At 56.0% G+C, this 18,398-nt stretch overlaps 1 protein-coding gene across 6 annotated transcripts in view; it reads left to right on the top strand.

Annotated features, from left to right (window-relative positions):
* The first annotated feature begins 12,160 nt into the window (after positions 1 to 12,160).
* The window catches only part of ZMIZ1 (zinc finger MIZ-type containing 1), a 185,870-nt gene continuing 179,632 nt past the window's right edge, over positions 12,161 to 18,398 (top strand). For 4 of the 6 annotated variants that reach the window (XM_067710389.1, XM_067710390.1, XM_067710388.1 and 1 more), the window contains exon 1: positions 12,161 to 12,285. The gene's annotated coding sequence lies outside the window, so the exon portion shown is untranslated. The remainder of the gene's footprint in view (positions 12,286 to 18,398) is intronic. The other 2 variants (XM_067710385.1, XM_067710384.1) reach the window with 2 other exon arrangements.

The following is an 18,398-nucleotide window of genomic DNA, read 5'->3' as shown; positions in this document are numbered from 1 at the left end:
AAATATTTTCTAAAAAGACTAGCTTCCCAAGCCCGATGTGTTAGTTATCTCCTCCCCGAGAAACTGATTCCTGAAAATTAAGACAAATAACCTCTTAAATCACTGTGTTAACCTCAGGTGTAAAAACCATTACCACGCCAGCCGCGGGTCAGAGTGACTCTGCTCTGCCTAAGTGACTCTGTGTGGTATTGAGACGGCGGCGGCAGCAGCAGAAAGGAAAGAACCTTGTGCTCGGTCAGAAGGCCTGGCTCGGCCACTCACTGCTGTGTGACCCCAGGCTGGTGGGCTCACCTCTCTGATCCTCTTGTTTCCTCATCTGTGTCACAGAGACAGGTCACCCGCCACCTCTCAGAGGTGACGCTTGTGCTTCTCACAGATACACAGAGGAGACCATCAGGATTCAGCCGCTGCATTCATCACAACTGAGAAAAACCCTCAGCTCCAGGCCTGTCCAGCCCTCTGGCTGTGTGGAGGGCAGCCTCCAGGCGCCGGGCCCCTTGCTGGTCTCTCTTTCCCGCAGAGAGAGCCGGTGGGGCTTGCAGCCTCCAGCAGGCAGGCAGCAAAGTAATGCCAGCACTTCTTCTCCCTGCATTTGTTTTTATGTTTAACTTCTATTTGTGGTGAGTGAGGCTAAATTCATACTTAAGGTAATCCTATAAAGTTTTTTTTAATATAGGTATTTTAGCAAAAACTGTGAATCGATTTCAAGAAAAATATGAAACGAATGGCAGGCTAGATGGCAGGAGGAACTGACCAAAAGCCAGGAAGCTGATTAGGAAACATGGGGGGCTCTGCAAACTGGGTTACCATTTTCTTTCCCGTTCACCTCTGTGAACTTTTTATCTCCATTACCTCTGTATCTCCTTGTAAAGGAGTGGATGGCGGGGGGGTGAGGGGGCAGTCCTGGGAGGACGTTTTGGTGAATTGTCTTCCAACGGCACGATATTCGGAGGTGACCACTAACTCCATCACGCAGAGGGCTGCAGGTGTCCCTCTCCCGGGGTCCAGGCCTTACCTCCGCCAGGTGTGGCCAACCTCTGGCAGGGTGTAGTAGCCGCTCCCCTAACAGGGACGTCAGATACTGTAGGTTTTGTTTTCTGCTCCATCTGGGAGGGACAGGCTGGAGGGCTGTTTAGAAAAGTCATTCTGAAGTCACGTTTGAGCTCCGAAGGGGGGTGTGGGGATTTGTTGGTAAGGCCACCCTGGGTGTGGGAATGAAGCTTGGTGACACACCTGCCTTTCTGTCACTCACGAGCTCCCCCAAGCCTGAGGCTGGATCCTGTCCACAGTGCACCGCCAGTGCCGGGCAAGGTGGTCAGCCCGGGATGGGTCCACAAGCTCCTGCTGGAATGAAGCAGGTGCTCCTTGGATGGCTCCTTGGGGAGGCCCCCAACCAAGTCGCAGGCCCTGGAGGGTCTGCACCGGCCCTGTGCTCGTGAGGCCTATGTACTTCCCATGCCTCCACCCCGTCATGGCTAGCCTAGAGCTGCACACAGGGTAGGTGCCCAGGAAGGGCTGGACCAGACCCAGAGGTCGATGTGCTGCCACGGTTTCAGATCCCTTGTCTATTGTTCTTGGGGTTCCCACCAGGGCAGGCACACAGGCTTCTGGTTTGGAAATCCTGGCTGCCGTATACACAGACATCACGATCATGCCCTGTCATCATCCTCAGAACCTCACTCTACCATTGCCTTCGTATCTGGCCGGTAGATGAGGCAGCCCCATTTACCCCCATTTTACAGGTGAGGAAATTGAGGCCTGGAGTTAGCAAGTGACTTTCCTGAGGTCACACAGCTGATGATGCAGAGACCTAGCCGGAACCCATGACAGTTATTTTCTGGCCAGTTTGCCTTCCGCTCACAAAGATAGTTCAAAGGACTTTATGTATCTTGCTGCTTAAATTTCGTCCATTCACTCACTCAGCTGGAACCTTTGTAGCCTAGTAAGAGTTCTGGAGCCAAATGGCCTGCTGTGCATTTCAAGCACTTCCTGGCTACGTGACCTTCGGTAAGTTCCTCTATCTCTCTGTGCCTCAGTTTCCTCATCTGTAAAGTGGGCGTAAATACCACATGGGACTGTTGTGATGATTAACAGGTTAGCCATGCCTGGCTCAGGGTGAGGTTCTCGAGGGCCCGCTGGCCGTGCTTACTGCTCTGGGCACTGAGGGATTGTAGAGTCCTCTGGGCTCCACTGCAGGGTAGGGTAAGGGTTGAGGAGGAGTGGAAGGGCCAAGTGGTTTGTCCCAGTGGTAGGCAGAGAGAATCCTGTCCCAGAGCCTTGGCACAAGGTAATGATCTATGGTTCATCTGCCGACGAGCCGGCTCCTCACCTTCTGTCTGTCTGCCTGCCTGTCTGTCTCTCCTCTCTGCATCTGTCTATGCAGTGCAGTCCCTCCCCGACATACAGCCCCCAAGGATCCGCTTGCAGGCCTGGGAGTGGGTGACACCCCAGCCCACCTGGAGACCCATTTATTCTGCTGCTGGGGCACGGAGCCTGGTTTTAATCATCCTCTCTCCACCGCGAGATGCAGATGGTTGTATTATTAATAGTCATAATTAATCAGCTTCCACGGAGGATCTTTTCCCTGGGCATCAGATCCTCAGGACGAGCAGCCCCAGGAGGTCCCGATCCAGTCCTCACTTTACAGAAGGGGTAGCGTAAGGCCGGGAGGCGGGAGGTAACTCATGGGAAGTACAGCTGGGAGTGGCTCCTGGGCTCAGAGCCCAGGTCTGCTGACAGCGCCCCAGTGTTCCTGCCCAGAAGTGGACTTTCCAGCACCCCCAGCCTCAGACCCAGCGCTCCTAGGTCCTAGGGTGCTGGCCCCTGGGAGAAGCCTTCAGCACTGGGGGTGGGAGGGCAGCACTCAGCCTGGGAGCTGAACTCAGGGGTCTTGGGCCAGGAGCAGAGGAAGAAAGGTAGAATGGGAGGAAAGGCCAGGGAGAAGCAGGGCCTAGTAGGCTAGCAGGAGAGGGGTCTGACTGGGGGCTGAGTGTGGGGAAGTGTCACTGGGTGGAGGGGTTCCAAATGCCAGGTACCTCTCCACCCCTCACCCCAACGGCGAGCCTGGGCCTGATGCCAGCTGCTTCTCCATTCTAAGCACCGCGTCTTAAGGACAGTGATTTAACGCTTGCAGCAGGCCGCTTCCTGATTTATGGGCCTGCTCCGGACAGTCCTAACTCCACGAGTGCAGCGGCAGCGAGGGGCTCCTGCACGGTTCTGCAGATGGCCACCTGCCCACCTGCTTCCTGGGCCCCACGGCCGCCGGGGCCCTGCGCACGCGTGCGCGTCAGAGCTGTCCACGTCCCTGCTCAGCGTGCAGGTGCCCCAAGTGCCCCAAGTGCAGGTGTGTGCTGTTCTGGGTGTGAGCGTGCGAGTGCTCATCTGAGCACGTGTGCCTGGGTGTCTGCAGACACTAGTAAGGGAAGTGCGCGTGCACGCGTGGCTGTGTTGGGGTGTGATGAGGTGTGTGCCTGTGGGCTTGCAGCCACCCCCTCACCCTGTTTTCCTCGAATGGATGCCGTCCACCCTCACACTCCTACACATGGTGACCTGTGTGGCCGGCTGAGACATCCCAGCCTGATCATTAAACTCATCAGTAAGACTCTGCCATGGTAAACGAGTCCAGAGTGCCTCCGCCCAGGAGTCCTGCGGGGAAGTGGGAGCTAGGCTCGTCCTCAGGGCAACTCCAGTTCACTCCCCATCCCCACAGTGGGAGGCTGGGAGAGAAGAACACAACCCCTGGCCCCAGGCCCCCATGCCGTGCTCCTGTGTCACCTCTCCCTACCATGCTCACAGACCTGCACTTACTCTGTGCCAGGCCTCGGGGACAAACCCATGTCATGGAAGAAGCCCAGTCGGGAGTCAGGCAGATCAGGGCACAAACCCAGGCTCTGTCCCCAGCATGTGAGACACGTTCCCCCTGCTCTCATCCTCAGAGTTTTCCCATCTGCAGAATGGTTTTAACAAGAGCCACCTCCTGGGGTTGTTGTGAGGGTTAAAGGGGTATAAAAGCTGCTAGATAAGTCAAGGCTCTGCCCCATCAAGCCTCAGTTTCCCCATCTGTAAAATGGCCATAATGACCCTCACTGGCCATCTCATGGGGCTGTTTTTAGGATCAGATGGGAAAAGGGCTTTGTGAAAAGGGTGGGGTGGCGACCACAGGGAGTCTTCCAGCACAAGCGTCTTGCACTTGACTGAGTGCAAGACAAGGGGCTCTGCGCACATGGGAGGTGGGTGCCAGGCGGGGGAGGGGTTCCGGGTCAGATGGTCCATCTGAATACCCAGCTGCCACATTCCAACTTTGGGACTTGGGCACATTACCTCATCTTCATCTGCATCTCTGGGAACCGTGGATTCCTCCTCTTTCAAGTGGGTGTATTAATAGCAGGTACCTCGTGGTGGGATGGAAGGACTCGTGAGAAACGTGTGTTGAGCTTAGCACAGAGTGTGACACAAAGCAAATGCTCGAGTCGGTGGTATTTGTTCTTATTTTTGCCAGCCTGTTGCCACACAGGTGGACGTTAAGTTCAGAAACACCGGTGAATGACGTAGTGACGTCATATTGTAATGGGATCTATGCTTCCAGACTTCGTGTTCATCAGTCCCCACCCAGGAAGAGTTTAGGCCCCTCTTCAGGGCAGCTTGGAGGGGCTGTGGTGGAATTGCAGCCCAGCCTGCCGGATGGTGCCCTGGGGATGGAGGTGGCCAGTGCTAACCTCAGCTGTCTCCTGGGAATCAGGGTGCCGGGTCCCCCACAGCCACCTGGCTCCCTAGTGGGAGTCCAGCGGGCACCCCTAGCCCCACCTGAACTGCTGGCCTGAGGCTCAGAGCGGGACTTGATGTCGCACCTGAGCCAGGGGAAGACTGCTGACCCCGCCGACAACCAGGTGCTTTCCCCTGCTGCTGCAGACTGAGCCCATGGGCAACCCCATCATGTGTGGGCTCCCTGATCTGTGCCCTGCCTCATACCAGCTGACGGGGTCCAGGAGAGGGGCAAAATCCACATCCCACTGGAGGAATGAGGCCCTGCGCTCAGGCCAGGGCTGACAGACACAGCCAGAGCTACAGGGGCTCAGAGATGGTGGGCCAAGGTGGTCCCAGATAGGCAGGGCGGAGAGGAGGAAGGCCAGGCTGGAGCCAGACCTTGAAGGACGAGGGGACTTAGCTCGCTGAAGGGACAGCATTCCAGAAGGACAGAAGTGTGTGGCAAAGGTTTGGAGCCGTTCCTAGGGAAAGGCATGCCCTCTCCCATAAGACATCTGGGCTGCTCTGGTCCAGATGGCCTCGGCTCTCAGTGACCAGTGGCCATGGGGTGAAGCAGATGGCCAGTGGGGGGGCGGGGCCACCCTCAGGCCTGAGCCAAGGGAGGCCAAGTGGCCCACATAGGCCAGGGCCCGAGACCTTGGCACCGGCCGCTCAAAGCTCTCGACTCGAGAGTTAATGATTCATTTGTGGCCAATTTCTGCTGGCCTTCGCCTGGAAATTCCCAAGCCTGCCCCTTCCCTCGGCTCCCGGGAGCTCCACGAGTACAGTCTCATTTACACTTGGCCGAGAACATCTTACCCACTATCCAGGGAATGGCTTTTACAATTACAGCAGCAGTGCTGCAGGTTAGCCCTCAGGAGGAATTGATTCTGGCCTGCAGGCGGGGGGCCGGGGTGGTTGTTTGTAGTACCCCTCTCTGACCCCATGGGCAAGTGCTGATGGAAGGAACCCTGTTTGTGTTCATGGTATCCCCCATTAAGTTCAGAGCAGATGCAAACAGAATCCAGTCTGGTGTGATGTGGAAAGTATTGCAGCAGTTACAAAGGGGGAAATAGAGCTTGACCCAGGGCAGGACTTGGCTGCATGAGAGAAAGCAATAATAAATGCAAAGGCCAAACCAGGCAAAAACTAGAGCAGCCTGATTCTCCAGGTTGAAAAGTCCCAGGCTTGGGGAGGGGGCTTCCTTTATGTCTTTTCAACTTTGCAAATTTAATTTCTTCTGATTTTTTCTTGACGGTCCCAGGCGTTGGTGGTAAACAACCGCTCTCCCCAGAATGTTTCCCTGTGACAGCAGCTTTCTCTGGAGAGGGTGCTATCAACACTTGGCAGGCCTCCTCCCGGCTCCCAGCTCAGGCTCCTGCACAGCGAGAGCTCCTAAAAGGCGTTCAAGAATGTGATGCTCTCCCGGGGTGCTGGGGCCGCAGGGCCTGGGCGAGCCTGGGCCTGGCCTCTTTGTTCCCTGCAGCGGCCAGCAGCCCGGCCTGGCCCCAGAACCTCAAATGGCCCCTGATTGTGGATGGTCCCCAGGCGGAGAGGTGGGGGAGTATCGGGTGTCCTCTGGCTCCCACAGCCCTGGTGCCCTGGTCCTTGGCACGGCTCAGCGACAGGAGGGAGCCCGTCTTCCGAGGACAGCTCTGCCAGGCCTGTCTGTGGCCAGGAGACCAGCGGTGTCCCGGCCCTGCAGCCTCCATGGTCTGCGTCACGCGCTGGCTTAGGTGTCCTGAGTCAGAGCCAGGAAATGGATCTGCCGTGCGGGGGTGGAAGTGCCGCTGCCCCGGGCAGCTGGGGTGAACCCTAACCTCCTGCCCATCCACGCTGAGGGGGGGCCTGGCCTCGTGCATCCCTCCCCTGGCCTGGCCTGGTTTTGATCAGTACCTGGAGGAGAGGCTGAGGTGACAGCCGGCTCCCTGCTCCACAGACTGTGCCCAAGCCCCTAACCCCACACGGCCAGTAACCGCAGGGCTGTTGACAGGACGGAGCGCTCAGATCAGGCGCAGAGAGGCTGCTGGGCCTCACCCGGGGCCGCACCGCTTTCCTGGGATGCCCTTCCCGGCTTGTGCTCTGGGCAAGAGTTTACCCGAGAATGACTTCTTTGGCAAAGCCTTCCCCGGCAGCCCCCCTCCAGCTGAAGCTGCCCCTTTCCTCTGAGCCACCTTCTGTGGACCTCCCTCGCAGATCCTAGCGCAGTGTGGTGTAATCACGTTTTCCGAAAGGACTGCCTCGCACATTTGCCTGCGTGCGTGCTTTGAGGCGTATTTATCTGTGCGCCTTGCGCGCCTGGTACACACTAGACGCTCAATAAAAGCAGGCTGGATTCAACGAAGGGGGCTCCTGAAGGTGTTGTCGGAGCGTCCCTTTGTTAATAATGTGGTGAAGATGGGGGGGCTGGGGTCAGCAGAGAGGCTGACCTTCACTCCCACCCCCGCCAGACCCCCTTCGCAGCCTCCGCCCGGGTAATTGCTGGGGGCTGCAGTGGGCCCCTCCCCGATTCCACGCAGCCAGGGCCTTCCTTGCCAGCAGGAGTCGGCTCCCTGGGCTGCCCGTGTGATCACTCTCCAGAAAACAGCCCAGTGGAAACTGCATGAATGATTGATAAGAGCTGAGAGCTGTTTAATTTTTCCCCCTGTTTAATGGCTATCAATAATTTAATACGCTCTCTGTATGTTTTTAAGAAATAGCACCCATTTCGCCGTCTCCGGTTTAGCGGGCTAATGATTTAAGTGTTGGAAATATGCTCTGAGGATGGAGGTTGAGAGTCAGAGGAATCTGGAGGCCGGGGGTGGGGGGAGGTGGGTTCAGAGCCAGCCAGCAGCATCTTGGCCTGGGGTGTGCGTGCGTGTGTGTGTGTGTGTGTGTGTGTGTGTGTGTGTGTGTGTGTAGGTGGGAGGGAGGGGAGGGTACAAGCCAGCGCCATTCTGCTAAGAGCAAGATAATTGCTTTTCCGGGTCTCACTGAGCAGCCCCTGAACAGCTGTCAACTCACCCCCTCCCCAGTGCTGAGCTCTGGAGACTCCAGGGGGCCCAGGGCGGTAGGAGGGAGCGGCTGCCGGTACCACCGTGGGCTGAGAACCACCCTCCCCGTGACATCTTTGCTCCCTCCGAAAGCTGTTAAATCATTTTTATTTTAATGATGCAGTTAGTCTCCTGCCAGCCTCATCTTCCAGGTAGGATAGGGGTAGTGTGGAGTGGGGGGCTCAGAATCACTCATCTCAGGGCCCACAGGGACCTGGAAGGTCATCTGCCAGTGCTCCCCCAAACTTTCCAGAGGCACAGGATCACCTGGGAGGACTTGTTAAAAATTTAAATTTCTGGGCTGCATTCCAGACCCACAGACTTCCATTCTCAGGGGAGAGGCCTGGGAAGCCGTGGGTTTAACAAGCAGCCCAGGTGATTCTTATCATCAGAGGAGTTTGGGAAATAGAGAATTCAGCTCGTTCTGATGCTTCCTGCACCCACAGGGCCGCTGCCTCTGCTTGCACGCCTCTGCGGACGGGACCCTCACCGTCCTGTGAGACAGCACACCCACCTGTGGAAGGTGCGCCCCAGTCCGGAGCTCCTTCTGTCGTTAGGCTGGGCCCACGCAGCTGCCCTCATGTGCTCCTCATGTGGAGGTAGCCTCTGCTGTAGGACAGACTGCCTGGGACCTGGTGTCTTGCCCTGTCCCATCCTGGCCACCCTCTGGCTTCTCTGTGCCTCTTCCTTGAGCAAGAAGCTTCTTTCTCAGCAAAGGAGTCTGGGTAGCAGAGGAAGCGTAGGGGTGGGGATGCACTCTCACCTCCGGGCCTGAGTGCCCCCTTCGCAGGGGCAGGCGGGTGACATGGTGCTGTGGCCTGCCCTCGGTGGCCTGCAGTGGGCACATCAGCCTGTTTGTGGCAGGCACCATCGCTGGCACAGTGGAGATTCTGAGCGGGGTAGAAAGATTCCTGGGCCTCAGAACCACCGTGGCCTTTCAGGGGCCAGTCCTCCCATCCGAGAGAAAATGTGACTCATCAGAGATTGTTGACTAAGCCAGATCTCTGGGATGAGAGTGGAGGAGCTGAGGCCAGAGGGGGCTCCCCCAGGGCCAGGGCCACACATCCATTGAGGACATAGCTGAAACTGCAAAGGTGAGGCAGGGGCCCCAGACAGGGGCATACAGGACTGAGGCCCTGGCGCTCACCTGAGTCACAGTCACTGAGGGCAGTGGGTGGGGCAGGGGAGAGCTTCCACCTTCTTGCTTGGCCCTGATGGAGACAACTCAGTTCATGGAAGGACTTTAGCAGAGCTGATGCCCTGGCCGTCTGACATTACAATTCTTCCTTTGCTTTGGCAGTTTGCATTGTTTCAGCAGAGATACAGTGCTGACTGCCAGGCGGGCTTGCTACTTCATTTCACTAGATAATTAAGAGGAAAGGAGTGGTACCCTTTCATAGGTGTCACATCTGCTACAAAATGGGGGACCCCTTAAGTCCTTTCCCTCTTTGTAGACCCTCTTTGTACCCCCAAATTCAGCCCTGCCCTCGGTCTACGTGGGAGAAGCCGGGGTCCCAGGAGGTGCTGTCATATGACCTGTCTTGTGATCACCAGTTCCCCTTGTGCCCCTTCACCCCCCAAAGACTGCAGTGGTCATCACAGCACCACTGTGGAGGTCTCAACCCTAGGGGAATAGGAAGAGGGGTGCCACTGAACCCCGACAGGGCCCCTACTTGGCGAGTTCCAAGAGCTGGGGAGACTGAAGGGAAAGACTTAACCCCATGCTCAGGAAGACCCAGCTCCAGAGAGAGAGCTGTGTGAATATAGACACCTGGGCAAGGCCAGGGGCAATCAGGGAAGGCTTCCAGGAGGAGGTGCTGCCTGCCCTCAGGCTTGAAGCAGGAGAGGAAGGGGAGGGGCATCCCCTGTGCAGAGGTGTAAGGTGGCATTGTGAATTGCAGAGGAGAGTGAGGTGAGGCCAGCAGGGCAGGGCGGGGCTGGATATTGGCTGCCTGGGCGGAGAGCCACGGAAGGCTTGTTCGTTTTTAGCTTCTGTCGAAGTATTACATCCATGCAGAAAAACTGTGCATATCCTAAGCGCAGCTTGACCAGTTCTCGCAAAATGAATACACTCATGTAACCATCATAGAGATCAAGAAACAGAACATTCCAGATCCCCTAGAACCCCCTGCATACCCCCTTCTGGTCACTGCTCCCCCTCAAGGATAATGACAGCATTATCCTTACATTATCAACAGCATACTATCAGTTATCTACTGCTGCCCCCAAAACCGCCCCCAAAACTACCCCGAAACTTTGTGACTTAAAATAAACAACCACCATTTATTATGTCTCATAATTCTGTGGTTTGCCTGGGCAGTCCCTTTGCCAGTTTCCCTTGGGCTCATGTGACTCCAGTCACCCGAAGGGCTGGCTGGACCAGACGGTCTAAGATGGCCTCAGTCACATCTGGTAGATGGTACTGGCTATTGGCTGGGCAGCTTCAGTTCTCCTCCATCCTCCAGTAAGGTAGACCAGCTTCCTTCCATGGCTAGGCTGCATTCCAAGAGATCCAAGGCCAGAAACAGCAGGATCTCTTGAGTCCTAGTCTCTGGAAGTCACAAAATACCACTTTCACCAAGTCCTATCGGTCAAAACAAGTCTCAAGGCCAGCCTGGATTCAGAGGCGGAGAATAGACTCCACCTCTCGATAGGAGGAGCTGCAGAGAATCTGTGGCCATATTTGTTTTAGCCTGCCACAGCATAGAGTAGCTGTGCCTGTTCTTGACCTTTATATAATTGGATCCCTTAAGTATGTTCTCCAATGTCTCTGGCGTTTTTGACCAACATTGTGTTCATAAGATTTACGTGTATTGTTGGATAGAATTGCAGATTATTTGTTCTCATTGCTGTGTGGTATTCCATTGTATGCGCACACCGATTTCTCCGTTCTGCAGTTGATGGCCACGTGGGAAGTTTTCATTTTGGGGCTGTTATGAGTAGCACTGCTGGGAACGTTCTTGTATGCATCTTTGGGTGACCACATGCACACATTTCTGTGGAGGTGAAAATGCTGGGCTGCTGAGAGACCACAGAGTAGGGGATACTTCCAAACTGTTCTCCAAGGTGGTGACCAGTGCACGCCCTACCAGCAGTGTTTCGGAGGCGCAAAAGAGCTTTGTGGAAGAGAGTGAGGTGGTTTTAGAAAGATGCCCCCAGCTGAAGGTGGCTGGAGGGGTGTCTCTGACCCTAGGGCTCCCTGTAATGTCCCCTCTCTGCCTGCCCCTAGCCTCAGGCCTGCAGACTGGGGAAGAAGGGCCGTCAGACCAGATGGCTCTTTTCTGAGTGTGATCTCTACGACTGCACTTTTTCCCATCCCAGGGCCCTCCTACTGCCCTCTCTCCTTTACCCAGAAGCTTCCTTCCACAGCTAGCCTGACCCCCCAACAGCCAGGGAAGCTGGGTGCCTGCATGCGCTGACACACGAGGACACAGGAGCTGGGAGGGACTGCTGTGGCAGCCTCCATCCATGATAGCTCTGGGCAGTGGGCAAGACCAGGAGTCTTGGGTTCTACTTCTGGCCTTTCTACTTCTGGCCTTGCCTCTCTCTTGCCATGGGACCATGGGAGGAACCCTTCCCCTATCAGGGCCTCAGTTTCCTCATGAGGCAGAGAAGGGAGTCAACTTCACCAAGTCTCTTTCCTCTCACCAACCTGAACCCTGGATTCTAGAATCTAACAGGGGAAAGGGCACGAGGAGGCCCATGGAGAGCTTGGCAGGCTTCTGGATTTCAAGGCACATGTCAGTTGGCCCACTTTGTTCAGTTTCTTCGCTGAATATCTTCACTGCCCCACTCATCCATCCATCCATCCACCTCTGTGGCCTTGTGAGCCTCAGAGGATAGAGATAAACTAAGACCTCATTCCCGATGTCCAGGAGCTCTGCTCGGGGGAGGAGCCTGGCCTATAGAAAGCTGGGGCAGACACGGTCAGCTAGACCCAAAGCTGCTGGGGGATGAACAAAGAAAGGAGCGACAGGTCAGAGAGGGCTCCACGGAGGCATCTGAGCAGAGTGGGGCTCTGAAAGACAGAGCAGTGGGGAAAAGGGCTCCAGACAGAGCACCCAGCTTGCCTGAAGGGTGGGGTTCCTGGGGGGGCTGGGCTAACTGCAGCACAGTGGTGGGTGTGCCAGCACGGCTGCTGCTGTGGTGCGGGGTGCAGAGGAGCTGACCTTGGTGCTGGGCCCGGTTCTGGGCCTCTGACCTTTACTGGGGGTTTGGGGACAACATCTAGTTTCTAGGGTCATTCCACTTCTGTGGGCCAGCTCGGCTCTCCAGGAGATGGCCAGAGGGGCCTGGGCAGGCGGGACCTGGAGCTGGGTGAAGGGGGTCGGGGCCACCCCCAGGCTCAGGCTTGAAACTCACCACGCCCTCTCCTCTCTCCCACAGGACCTGCAACAGCTCTGCTCGGCCAAGTCAGACTGCTGGGGCCGCCGCCTCCTTCCACTGTGAGCTCCTTTTCCCGACGCCCTTAGCAGCCTTCAGTCCCGGTGGTCGGCAGAGGCCTTGGCAGGTAAGCGGGATGAGCTGGGCCCTGGCACTGGGTGTCTGCTGGTGTGGCGCCCAGCCCAAGCAGCTGGTGCCGTTTCAGGGCCTGGAGAGCCCAGAGCTGGCCCGTCATCACTGAGGAATTAGGGGAAGGGGCTTATTTCTCAATTTTCACTTCTCCTTGGCCTCCTCCTCTCAGAGGGAGCCAGAGAGCGGAGAGGTGTGCCCTGGCCTGGCACTCGGATATTTGGTTTTATTCTCTTGCCAACTCCTGGTGTAGCATTGGGTAGCCCTGCCCCTTCATGACTGAGAGCCTCAGTTCTCTCATCTGCTACATGAAAATAATCATATCCTCTAACATTCTGAGCACTTAACTGTATGCCAGGCACTGTGCTAAGTACGTGTAGTTGTTAACTCCTTTCGGCTTCACCACAACCCTGTGAGGTAGGTGCTGTTATCTTCCCCATTGTGAGGTTTGTGGTCTGAAAGCAACTTGCCCAAGGTCATGCTCCTGGCTGAGCCCCCGTGGGGTTCAGTTCCAGGTCCTTGTGGCCCCAGTGTGCCAGCCCCTGACCCCTGTTCCATTCTGCCCCTGACCTTGCCCCCCCCCCGCCAGCCTCTTCTTGTGGGTGGGCATCAAGGCGATCGTGGATGTCCTCAGAAGTGTTAAGTCCTGTCCCAACTCAAGGCAAAGGGAGGGGGCTTTTACAAGGTGACAGTTGCTGCTGGTTGCCTGGGGTCATGATTCATTTGTGGATATGATGTGACATGAACCAGACCTGACCCCTCCTCCCCAAGGTGGCACACAGGGCCCTTCTGGCGCAGGGGTATGTTGGTTGGATACGGCTCTCTCTCCCTCCGCCTCCCAAGTTCAGTTTCCCAAGCTTGTATTAAGCAGTTACTGTATGCCAGGCCTGACAGTAGGCCCTGTGGTGCTGGGCAGGAGGCCTTGTCCCCTTATGTACTCTGGTGGAGAAACAGGGAGATCACATCAGATGTGGAAAGCCCAAGCGAGGGGAATAGTTGGGGTTCATAGGTTAGAGAGGGGCATTCTGGGGAGGTGATCCAAAAGTGAATTACATCATGGGGAGAAAGAAGGCTGGGTGGAGAGCCTGGCAGTTTAGGGGATGAGGTTGGCAAGGGAATGGAAAGATTGTAAAAGGCCACAAATGCCAGGCTGAGGAATTAGATCCCAAGGGCAGTGGGGAGCCATGGAAGGTTCTAAGTCAGATAGTGGCCTATTGAAGGTGGTTGCATTGGAGAGGCCTTTGGAAAGGCCTCTCATAAGAGACTGAGGCAGGATTTGCAGTTGGCTGGTGGGGGCATGAGGTTAGGAAAGCTGCCGTGATGTGGGATGGGGATTAACGTTGGAGTTCTGTGTAAGTGTTGGGAGTCTGGAATCCAGGAAGGCTTCTTGGAGGAGGTGGACCAGGTTGTGGTCTGGAATGTCTCTGAGAGGGCCGAGATTTTCCTGAGGAAGAAGATGATTTATTGTTACACATGAGCTTGAGGTTTTCATCTGGAAGTATAGATACACATACAAGTCCCAGAGGATTCTCCCAGCCCATATTCATATCTGTGTCCATGAACACACGTGCACATGCATGCTCTACACAGACACACATGTGCATGTAAACCTGTTCCTGCATGCTAAGGGGCTACAGATGTGCATGCACGCATGGCTATGATTGGTTGTGTGTGCACAGATACATGCAGAGATGTGCAGAGACCTGCTCCCTCACACCCATATACACGCAGACATTACTTGTGCATGCTACAGACATACATGTGCACGCACAGACTTGCTGCACACACACGCTCACAGATGCACGTTCACAAACTTCTGTGTTGACACCCCACACAGATACACGGGCAGAAGTTCTCACAACACATGGCGTCTCTGCGTTCACCCGGGGATGCCCTCACATGCACACACAGGGAGGGATGTGTTCCAAGGAGAAGGGCCTGTTCAGGGGTCATTGGCTTCTCACCTTGCAGTTCCTGGGGTCACTGGGCAGCTTTGGGTCAAGGCTGAGCCCTGACCTCTGCATGTATGTTGGGAGGGGGACTGTCAGGGTTTGAGGGCCAGTCCTGTGACCATGGCCACGCTCTTGCCTTCTCTGGGCCTCAGCTTCCTCAACTGGAAACAGAAACAGTCACCATCTGGCCCCAGCATCCTGGACAAGGTGGTCATGAGGATTAGAGACACCGATTCACAGTGCTGAGAAAAATTCCCCACACAAGGTAGGTCTTAACAAATAGGACCTGTTATTCTCATGAGAAGAAAGTAGGCTGTGGGTTAGGTAGAGGCGCCTGGGCATTGCCGTGGGGTGTCCGTGGGGCCTTATTCTTGTTCCTTATCTCCTGCAGACTCCATCCTGGCTCCCTGGGGCCTGGGCACCCTCTGAGTCCTGGGCATGACAAGCTGGTAGGGACTGTGTCATCCCTGCCCCCAGCTGCACTTCCTCTGTTGACTCCTGGAAGTCAGGGTCTTGTGTCGTCCACTTTGTTACCCAACCGTACACGAGTCCCTGTCGGGGAACTGGCATGTTACATCCATGAGCTTATGAGCCCTGAGAGGGAGGCCTCACTGAACAATTTCTAGATGAGGGAACTGAGGCCGTCGAGGGTAGGTGAGGTTCTCAAGGACACCCGCCCAGAAGTAGTGAAGCTGGGCTCCAAACCAGACCATCAGTTGCCAGAGTTTGTGCTCTTTGCTCTGGTAAGCTCCCTTCAGGGATAGGTCATTTAATGCCTACTTTACAGATGAGGAAACTGAGGCTCAGAGTGGGTGAGCCACACAGCCAGGAAGTGGTACCTGCACCCCAGATTCAAGACTTCCTCTTCCCTCCCCTCCCTCTTCCCGGCAGGGCCCCTCCAAGTTAGAGGAGTTTCCCAAGGGGGGATCCTGGCTTCTGGCTTTAGCCTGGCCCAGTCTTCCCAGGCCAAAGAGTGTCCATTTTCTTGCAAGTAAAAAGGTGTGTTGTTCTCTGGGGTCCACTGTCTGGGCATCATCTACTAACTTCCTCTCGGAGACCCCTTTGTAAAATGTCCTTAGCATGGTCCTTTGGAAACCTGGTCAGCAGGAAGCTCTGGGGTGCCCTAGCCCTTGCACACCCATCAGCAGGCTTGTTGCGTGGGACCAAGGCAGGAAGTGTGGGTTCTGCCTGGTATGGGGCGTCAGGTCTATGTATGGGGAAGAGATCTGGGAAGGATCCCTGGGAGGTGACAGGTGGGCTGGGAATTGGAAGGTAAGAAGAAATTTGCTAGGTTGATGTCAAGGGAAAAAGGGAAGACCAAGCAGAGAGCCCGGCTCTTGCAAAGTCCCAGAGAAGTGACAGTTCATTCACTGGCCCTCTGCCTCCTGTCCCAAAAGTGTCCATCAGAATCTTCTAGAATCAGGACCGGCTACATAATTTGCAGGGCCCAGTGCAAAACTGTAGGGCCTGTTATCCACAAATTATTAAGGATTTCACAAGGGTGGCCCTAGAGCAGTAAACCAAAGTGGGTCCCTCTGAGCTTGGGGCCCCGTGCAGCTGCCCGTGAAGCCAGCCCTGCCTAGATTAAGTGAAGAACTGAGTTCACGTGCAGCCTCCACCAGCCACTGCCTGGCCCAGTGACCTTGGGCAAGTCCCCCATCACCCTGTGAGTCTCATCTGCCCAAGGGAGAGATGTTGCCCTCCCTCCAGCAGCAGAAGCCTCAGCGGTGCCAGTATCCAGCTTGTCTCAAGCATCCAGGTTCAGTGGCTTCAGTGAGGCTGGGATTACAGCTCTTCCTGTCAGGCAGTGGTGTTTGAGGGTTCTCTGATGCGCCCCGTCTACCTTTGCAGCCCTGTCCCTGCATACTTCGGAAACCTGTCTTTTTCGTGCTTTTCCAAATCCACAGGGGCAGAGGGGGTTGGGGGCTGCTCTGTGTTTTATTTGCAGAGTCTTCTGCCTCGTTGCCCCTTGCCTGCCCTTCTCTGCTTGGCAAACTCACTCCTATGGGTCAGATGCCAGGGAGCCTTCTCTGACCCCAGCCCCTCCCTCCCGACCTTTGCCCTGTGACCCCTCCAGTAGCTACAATGACCTCTTGTACTGTAGAGTTCTCTAGAGTGTGTAAGCTCTTTCACACCCCATGAGACCAATGAGAAGCCCTTGAAAAGTCCTATTCCCTTTACCGGACTGGAAAACAGAGACTCAGAAGTTCAACCCCCAGCCTAGCTCCTGGGCTGCGGTTAGGCCCACATCAGGAAGGGGTACAGGTAGTGGCAGCAGAGGGTGGCATCTGGGCTCTGTTCTGGGGCAGCTTCACATTTCAGCGTTTTGGAAGACTGGCTTCCCCTCTGGGAAAGAGCCCCAGCCCCTGGTCCAGGAGAGGCCCCACAGGTGTCTGGACTGGTGAAGAGGAAGCAGTGAGCCAGAGGTGTGGCCAGCTGGAGCACACAAGCCCCAGCCCTGCCCCTACCTGTGGGTAACTTGGCCCACTTCCCTCCACCTGGTGGACTGGAGCCAGGCGTGTGTGGTACTGGGGCTCAGGCGAGGCCCAGAGCAAACAGAGGTGAGAAGGCCCCAACTGGTCTGGGACGTGGCAACCAGCAGGGTTGGACACAGCATGACCCGTCAGGGGCATGACAGCTGCCCCCTCTGGCTGGCACTCCATAAAAGGTTCTCAGAACACCTTTGGTGGACGACTGCACAGGGCACTGACGTGAGGGGCATGGACTCTGGGCCTCGGCTTTGGGGTTTTACAGCACTGCCACGCTACTCGCTTTGTGACTTCAGATGAGTGGCTGAACCTCTCTGTGCCTCATTTCTTCATCTGTAAGATAGGGATAATAGAACCGACCCCACTGAATTGTGAGGGATTCAATGAATCAGCCATGTACACTCTGGCAGCGGTGCCTGGGACGAGGCTAGCGCTCCACAGCGTATGCGTTGACGGTGGGTGAGCAGGCAGGGGTGAGTGTTGGAGCTGATCCCCAGGGGTGTGGGCACACGGGGAGGGACTTGGTTGGATTGTCATTTCAGAGAGGCTGTAGGGGAACAGCGAGGATTGGGGTTGGCCTGGATTTGGGTTTCATATGCGGCGATCCCAAACAGTTGTTGATGAGAGCTCTGTGGGCAGGGACCTGGGGTGACAGCCACACTCCCTGGCCAGCCCCTCCAGCCCCGGGTTTGTGGCTTCATGCTGACAGCATGAACACCGTCAGCTGTCAGTCAATAGGTTTCCAGGGCTACATGTCGCAAGGCGGGTTTGGGGCTGGCTTTGAAGACCTTGAATGCCAGGCCCAGCTCACAGCGGGCCTGGCCATGGCCACACAGAGCTGGGATCCCAGGGCCCCCATGTGGCATACCTGTCAGTATCCAGCACCAGCTGAGAATGCACACCCTCCTCTCCCTCCCCGGAATTTGTTGCCTGCAGCCCAGGAGGCCTCTCCAGCCCCTGCCTCTGCAGCCAGCCCTGACCCTGCAGCCCCTACCCCAACCTGGAGCTGGAAATAGTCCATAGCCCATTGGTCACTCCGGCCCGATGTGGGATGCCCTTTGGGTCAGCAGGGTGGGCCACTGTGCTCACGGGCTCCCTGAGTAGGACTTTCATTCAAGCCTCAGTCCTGCTGCAGGCCTGCTGTGTGACCTCGGACAAGTCGCTGTCCCTCTCTGAACAATTGTTCATTGGTCTATAAAGCCAGAGGCTCAGCTGGGACAGGTCAGGATTCACAACCTGCAGTGTTCTCAAGGGTATCAACAACCCAGGGAAGCTGGGATTATCCCACTGTGTGGAAGAGGAAACTCATAAAGCATAGAGAGGTCAAGAAATGTATCCAGGGTCACAGAGCTATTGGTGGAGCTGAGATTCAGCCCACTTTTACCTGACACAATAATATGTGTTTTCCCCACTACCTCAAACTGTCTCTGGTAGGTACATGTGTGTTTGCTGGGTGAACTATTCACTCCGTCAGCCACAGTGGGTCGAACACTTACTGGGCTCCAGCACTGTGCTAGGCACTGGCATTCAAAAGTGAATCTCTGAGCATCAGCTGAGCACAGCCCTGGGCTTGAGTGGAGGTCACACGGTCTACAGCGCAGCGTGTGCTAGGTGGGTGCTCTCAGCGGGTGAAGGCAGTAGGAGTTGGGATGGGCAGCTCTTCCCCCATG

Source organism: Pseudorca crassidens, chromosome 16, assembly GCF_039906515.1.
Source record: "Pseudorca crassidens isolate mPseCra1 chromosome 16, mPseCra1.hap1, whole genome shotgun sequence".
Classification (NCBI taxonomy): domain Eukaryota; kingdom Metazoa; phylum Chordata; class Mammalia; order Artiodactyla; family Delphinidae; genus Pseudorca; species Pseudorca crassidens.
The sequence above is the reverse complement of the archived record's forward strand: the minus strand, read 5'-3'. Positions and strand labels throughout refer to the sequence as shown.